The sequence below is a fragment of the Arachis hypogaea genome, chromosome 14, assembly GCF_003086295.3.
Source record: "Arachis hypogaea cultivar Tifrunner chromosome 14, arahy.Tifrunner.gnm2.J5K5, whole genome shotgun sequence".
NCBI classification, from domain to species: Eukaryota; Viridiplantae; Streptophyta; class Magnoliopsida; order Fabales; family Fabaceae; genus Arachis; species Arachis hypogaea.
In genome coordinates, this window is record NC_092049.1 from 42,669,050 (window position 1) to 42,675,823 (window position 6,774).

Genomic DNA, 6,774 nt, shown 5'->3' on the forward strand with positions numbered 1-6,774 from the left:
ACATAAAACACACAAATTATTATTAGAATCAATTACACCAAACCTACTCAACATCTCTTTAGTAATAATAACTTTATTGACTAATACAAACTAAGTAAAAATTTCAACTCGAGATGGAACTAACCCCCTCTAGACAGCTTTAGTAAAACTATAGCTTGATATATCCTCCAGCAGTCTTTCTTCCTATAAAATCTGCATAAAAAATTTAGTAGTAAATAGTCTATTTTTATGAAACTTTCACACAATTATGTCTTCTCGTCCTCTTGTCAATTTGACAGTTTGTAGAACACCATATAATTGACTTAGTAGATCTAATTCCCATTGTAGAGATCTCTTCTCTATTGGAAGCTTGGTGTGGCGAAATTGTGATCATCAATGGCGCCATCAACATGGTACGCACAATTGTAATCTCAACTCTTTATCACAACTTCGCACAACTAACCAGCAAGTGCACTGGGTCGTCCAAGTAATACCTTACGTGAGTAAGGGTCGATCCCACGGAGATTGTTGGTATGAAGCAAGCTATGGTCATCTTGTAAATCTCAGTCAGGCGGATTCAAATGGTTATGGATGATGAATGATTAAAATATAAATAAAACATAAAATAAAGATAGAGATACTTATGTAATTCATTGGTGACAATTTCAGATAAGCGTATGAAGATGCTTTGTCCCTTCTGTCTCTCTGCTTTCCTACTGTCTTCATCCAATCCTTCTTACTCCTTTCCATGGCAAGCTGTATGTTGGGCATCACCGTTGTCAGTGGCTACAATCCCTTCCTCTTAGTGAAAATGTTCAACGCACTCTGTCACAGCACGACTATTCATCTGCCGGTTCTCGATCATGTCGGAATAGAATCCAGTGATTCTTTTGTGTCTATCACTAACGCCCCACAATCACGAGTTTGAAGCTCGTCACAGTCATTCAATCCTTGAATCCTACTCAGAATACCACAGACAAGGTTTAGACCTTCCGGATTCTCAAGAATGCCGCCATCAATTCTAGCTTATACCACGAAGATTCTGATTAAGGAATCCAAGAGATAAACACTCAATCGAAGGTAGAACGGAAGTGGTTGTCAGGCACACGTTCATAGGTAAGAATGATGATGAGTGTCACGGATCATCACATTCATCAAGTTGAAGAACAAGTGATATCTTAGAACAAGAACAAGCTGAATTGAATAGAAGAACAATAGTAATTGCATTGATACTCGAGGTACAGCAGAGCTCCACACCTTAATCTATGGTGTGTAGAAACTCCACCGTTGAAAATACATAAGAACATAGTCAAGGCATGGCCATGAGGCCAGCCCCAAAACATGATCTAAGGTAGCATAGAACTACTCAAAGATGAGACTCAGATTCAAAGATGAAAATACAATAGCAAAAGGTCCTATTTATATAGAACTAATAGCCTAGGGTTTACAGAAATGAGTAAATGACATAAATATCCACTTCCGGGCCCACTTGGTGTGTGCTTGGGCTGAGCATTGAATAATTTTTGTGTAGAGACTTTTCCTGGAGTTAAACGCCAGCTTTTGTGCCAGTTTGGGCGTTTAACTCCCACTTTGGTGCCAGTTCCGGCGTTTAACGCTGGGAATTCTGATGCTAACTTTGAAAGCCGGTTTGGGCCATAAAATCTTAGAAAAAGTATGAACTATTATATATTTCTGGAAAGCCCTAGATGTCTACTTTCCAAAGCAATTGAGAGTGCGCCAATTGGGCTTTTGTAGCTCCAGAAAATCCACTTTCAGTGCAGGGAGGTCAGAATCCAACAGCATCTACAGTCCTTTTTAGCCTCTGAATCAGATTTTTGCTCAGGTCCCTCAATTTCAGCCAGAAAATACCTGAAATTACAGAAAAACACACAAACTCATAGTAAAGTCCAGAAAAGTGAATTTTAAATAAAAACTAATAAAAATATAATAAAAACTAACTAAAACATGCTAAAAACATACTAAAAACAATGCCAAAAAGCGTATAAATTATCCGCTCATCACAACACCAAACTTAAATTATTGCTTGTCCCCAAGCAACTGAAAATAAAATAGGATAAAAAGAAGAGAATATACAATGAATTCCAAAAATATCTATGAAGATCAGTATTAATTAGATGAGCGGGGCTTTTAGCTTTTTTCTTCTGAACAGTTTTGGCATCTCAATTTATCCTTTGAAGTTTAGAATGATTGGCATCTATAGGAACTCAGAACCCAGATAGTGTTTCTGACTCTCCTAGTTAAGTATGTTGATTCTTGAACACAGCTACTTTATGAGTCTTGGCCGTGGCCCTAAGCACTTTGTTTTCCAGTATTACCACCGGATACATAAATGCCACAGACACATAACTGGGTGAACCTTTTCAGATTGTGACTCAGCTTTGCTAGAGTCCCCAATTAAAGGTGTCCAGGGTTCTTAAGCACACTCTTCTTTTTGCTTTGGACCTCGACTTTAACCGCTCAGTCTCAAGTTTTCACTTGACACCTTCACGCCACAAGCACATGGTTAGGGACAGCTTGGCTTAGCTGCTTAGGCCAGGATTTTATTCCTGTGGGCCCTCCTATGCACTGATGCTCAAAGCCTCGGATCCTTTTTATCACCCTTGCCTTTTGGTTTAAAGGGGTATTGGCTTTTTCTGCTTGCTTTTTCTCTTTTTTTTTTCCCTTTTTTTTCGCATATATCTTTTTTTTTCTGCAAGCTTTTCACTGCTTTTTTTTGCTTCAAGAATCAATTTTATGATTTTTCAGATCATCAGATAACATTTCTCCTTTTCCTTTCATTCTTTCAAGAGCCAACAATTTTAACATTCATAAACAATCAAATTAAAAAATATGCACTGTTCAAGCATTCATTCAAAAAAATAATAGCATTGCCACCACATCAAAATAATTAAACTATTTTAAAATTCAAAATTCATGTACTTCTTTTTCTTTTTCAATTAAAAACATTTTTCATTTAAGAAAGGTGATGGATTCATTTTCATAGCTTTAAGGCATAGACACTTAGACACTAATGATCATGTAATAAAGACACAAACATGAATAAACATAAAGCACAATTTTCGAAAAACAGGAAAATAAAGAACAAGGAAGTTAAAGAACGGGTCCACCTTAGTGATGACGGCTTGTTCTTCCTCTTGAAGATCTTATGGAGTGCTTGAGCTCCTCAATGTCTCTTCCTTGCCTTTTTAGTTGAACCGGCTTCCCTCTTGAATCTCTCTTCCATTGAGCGCCCTCTTCACATATGTCCATGAGGACTTGGTCCAACCTTTGATCAAAGTTGACCCTTCTAGTGTAGGGGTGTGCATCTCCTTGCATCATAGGTAAGTTGAATGCCAACCTTACATTTTCTGAACTGAAATCTAAGTATTTCCCTCGGACCATTGTAAGCCAATTCTTAGGGTCCGGGTTCACACTTTGATCATGGTTCTTGGTGATCCATGCATTAGCATAGAACTCTTGAACCATTAAGATCCCGACTTGTTGAATGGGGTTGGTAAGAACTTCCCAACCTCTTCTTCGGATCTCATGTCGAATTTCCGGATATTCACTCTTTTTGAGTTTAAAAGGGACCTCGGGGATCACCTTCTTCATGGCCACAACTTCATAGAAGTGGTCTTGATGCACCCTTGAGAGGAATCTCTCCATCTCCCATGACTCGGAGGAGGAAGCTTTTGCCTTCCCTTTCCTCTTTCTAGAGGTTTCTCCGGCCTTAGGTGCCATAAATGGTTATGGAAAAACAAAAAGCAACGCTTTTACTACACCAAACATAGAAGGTTTGCTCGTCCTCGAGCAAAAGAAGAAAGAAAAGAGTAGAAGAAGAAGAAAAATGGAGGAGATGGAGGGGGCTTTGTGGTTCGGCCAAGGGGGAAAAATGGTGTTGAGGTTGTGTGAAAATGAAGGAGTGAAGATAGGTTTATATAGGAGTTGAGAGGGGTGTAGGGTTCGGCTAGTATGGGTGGGTTTGGGAGGGAAAGTGGTTTGAATTTGGATGGTGAGGTAGGTGGGGTTTTATGAAGGATGGATGTGAGTGGTGAAGAGAATGGTGGGATTTGATAGGTGAGGGGTTTTTGGGGAAGAGGTATTGAGGTGATTGGTGAATGGGTGAAGAAGAGAGAGAGAGGTGGGATAGGTGGGGATCCTGTGGGGTCCACAGATCCTGAGGTGTCAAGGATAGCTCATCCCTGCACCGAGTGGCGTGCAAAAATGCCCTTGCTGCCAATTCTGGCGTTAAACGCCGGGCTGCTGCCCTTTTCTGGCGTTTAACGTCAGCTCCTTGCCCATTCCTGGCATTAAACGCTAGTCTAGTGCCCCTTACTGGTGTTTGAACGCCAGCGAGCTTTTCCTCTAGGGTGTGCTATTTTTTTCTCTGTTTTTCATTCTGTTTTTGCTTTTTCAATTGTTTTTGTGACTTCACATGATCATCAACCTACAGAAAACATAAAATAACAATGGAAAATAGATAAATATAACATTGGGTTGCCTCCCAACAAGCGCTCCTTTAATGTCAGTAGCTTGACAGTGGGCTCTCATGGAGCCTCACAGATGTTCAGAGCAATGTTGGAACCTCCCAACACCAAACTTAGAGTTTGAATGTGGGGGTTCAACAACAAACTTAGAGTTTGGTTGTGGCCTCCCAACACCAAACTTAGAGTTTGACTGTGGGGGCTCTGTTTGACTCTGTTTTGAGAGAAGCTCTTCATGCTTCCTCTCCATGGTTACAGAGGGATATCCTTGAGCCTTAAACACAAGGGATTCTTCATTCACTTGAATGATCAATTCTCCTCTGTCAACATCAATCACAGCTTTTGCTGTGGATAGGAAGGGTCTGCCAAGGATAATGGATTCATCCATGCACTTTCCAGTCTCTAGGACTATGAAATCAGCAGGGATGTAGTGGTCTCCAACCTTTACCAAGACATCCTCTACAAGTCCATAAGCCTATTTCTTTGAATTGTTTGCCATCTCTAATGAGATTCTTGCAGCTCGTACCACAATGATCCCTAGCTTCTCCATTACAGAGAGAGGCATAAGGTTTATGCTTGACCCTAGGTCACACAGAGCCTTCTCAAAGGTCATGGTGCCTACGGTACAAGGGATTGAGAACTTTCCAGGGTCCTGTCTCTTTTGAGGTAATCTCTGCTTAGTCAAGTCATCCAGTTCTTTGATGAGCAATGGAGGTTCATTCTCCCAAGTCTCATTACCAAATAACTTGTCATTTAGCTTTATGATTTCTCCAAGGTACTTAGCAACTTACTCTTCAGTAACATCTTCATCCTCTTCAGAGGAAGAATACTCATCAGAGCTCATGAATGGTAGGAGTAAATCCAATGGAATCTCTATTGTCTCATTATGAGCCTCAGATTCCCATGGTTCCTCATTAGGGAACTCATTGGAGGCCAGTGGACGTCCATTGAGATCTTCCTCAGTGGCGATCACTGCCTCTTCCTCCTCTCCAAATTCGGCCATGTTGATTGTGTTTATGGCCTTGCACTCTCCTTTTGGGTTCTCTTCTGTATTGCTTGGAAGAGTATTAGGAGGGAGTTCAGTAACTTTCTTGCTCAGCTGACCCACTTGTGCCTCCAAATTTCTAATGGAGGACCTTGTTTCAGTCATGAAACTTTGAGTGGTTTTAATTAGATCAGAGACCATAATTGCTAAGTCAGAGTGGCTCTGCCTAGAATTCTCTGTCTGTTGCTGAGAAGATGATGGAAAAGGCTTGCCATTGCTAAACCTATTTCTTCCACTATTATTGTTGTTGAAACCTTGTTAAGGTCTCTGTTGATCCTTCCATGAGAGATTTGGATGATTTCTCCATGAAAGATTGTAGGTGTTTCCATAGGGTTCTCCCATGTAATTCACCTCTTCCATAGATGGGTTTTCAGGATCATAAGCTTCTTCTTTAGATGAAGCATCCTTAGTACTGCCTGGTACAGCTTGCATTCCAGACAGGCTTTGAGAAATCATATTGACTTGCTGAGTCAATATTTTGTTCTGAGCCAATATGGCATTCAGAGTGTTAATCTCGAGAACTCCTTTCTTCTGACTTGTCCCATTATTCACAGGATTCCTTTCAGAGGTTTACATGAATTGGTTATTTGCAACCATTTCAATGAGTTCTTGAGCTTCTGCAGGCGTCTTCTTCAGATGAAGAGATCCTCCAGCAGAGCTATTCAATGACATCTTGGATAGTTCAGACAGACCATCATAGAAGATTCCTATGATGCTCCATTCTGAAAGCATGTCAGAAGGGAACCTTCTGATCAATTGCTTGTATCTCTCCCAAGCTTTATAGAGGGACTCACCATCCTTCTGTCTAAAGGTTTGGACTTCCACTCTAAGCTTGCTCAATTTTTGAGGTGGAAAGAACTTTGCCAAGAAGGCATTGACTAGCTTTTCCCAAGAGTTCAGGCTTTCTTTAGGTTGTGAATCCAACCATGTCCTAGCTATGTCTCTTACAGCAAAAGGAAAAAGCATAAGTCTGTAGACCTCAGGGTCAACCCATTGGTCTTGACAGTGTCACAGATTTGCAAGAATTCAGCTAAGAACTGATGAGGATCTTCCAATGAAAGTCCATGAAACTTGCAATTCTATTGCATTAGAGAAACTAATTGAGGCTTAAGCTCAAAGTTGTTTGCTCCAATGGCAGGGATTGAGATGCTTCTCCCATAGAAATCAGGAGTAGGTGCAGTAAAGTCACCAAACACCTTCCTTGCATTGTTGGCATTGTTGTTGTTTTCGGCTGCCATGTCTTCTTCTAGTTTGAAGATTTCTGTT

General features: G+C 40.5%; 1 non-coding gene across 1 annotated transcript; it reads left to right on the forward strand.

The window, feature by feature from the left end:
* Positions 1-6,234: 6,234 nt before the first annotated feature.
* Positions 6,235-6,342, forward strand: LOC112746252 (small nucleolar RNA R71). Its single transcript, XR_003174145.1, has one exon. It is a non-coding gene; the product is annotated as a small nucleolar RNA R71 (small nucleolar RNA).
* Positions 6,343-6,774: the final 432 nt, after the last annotated feature.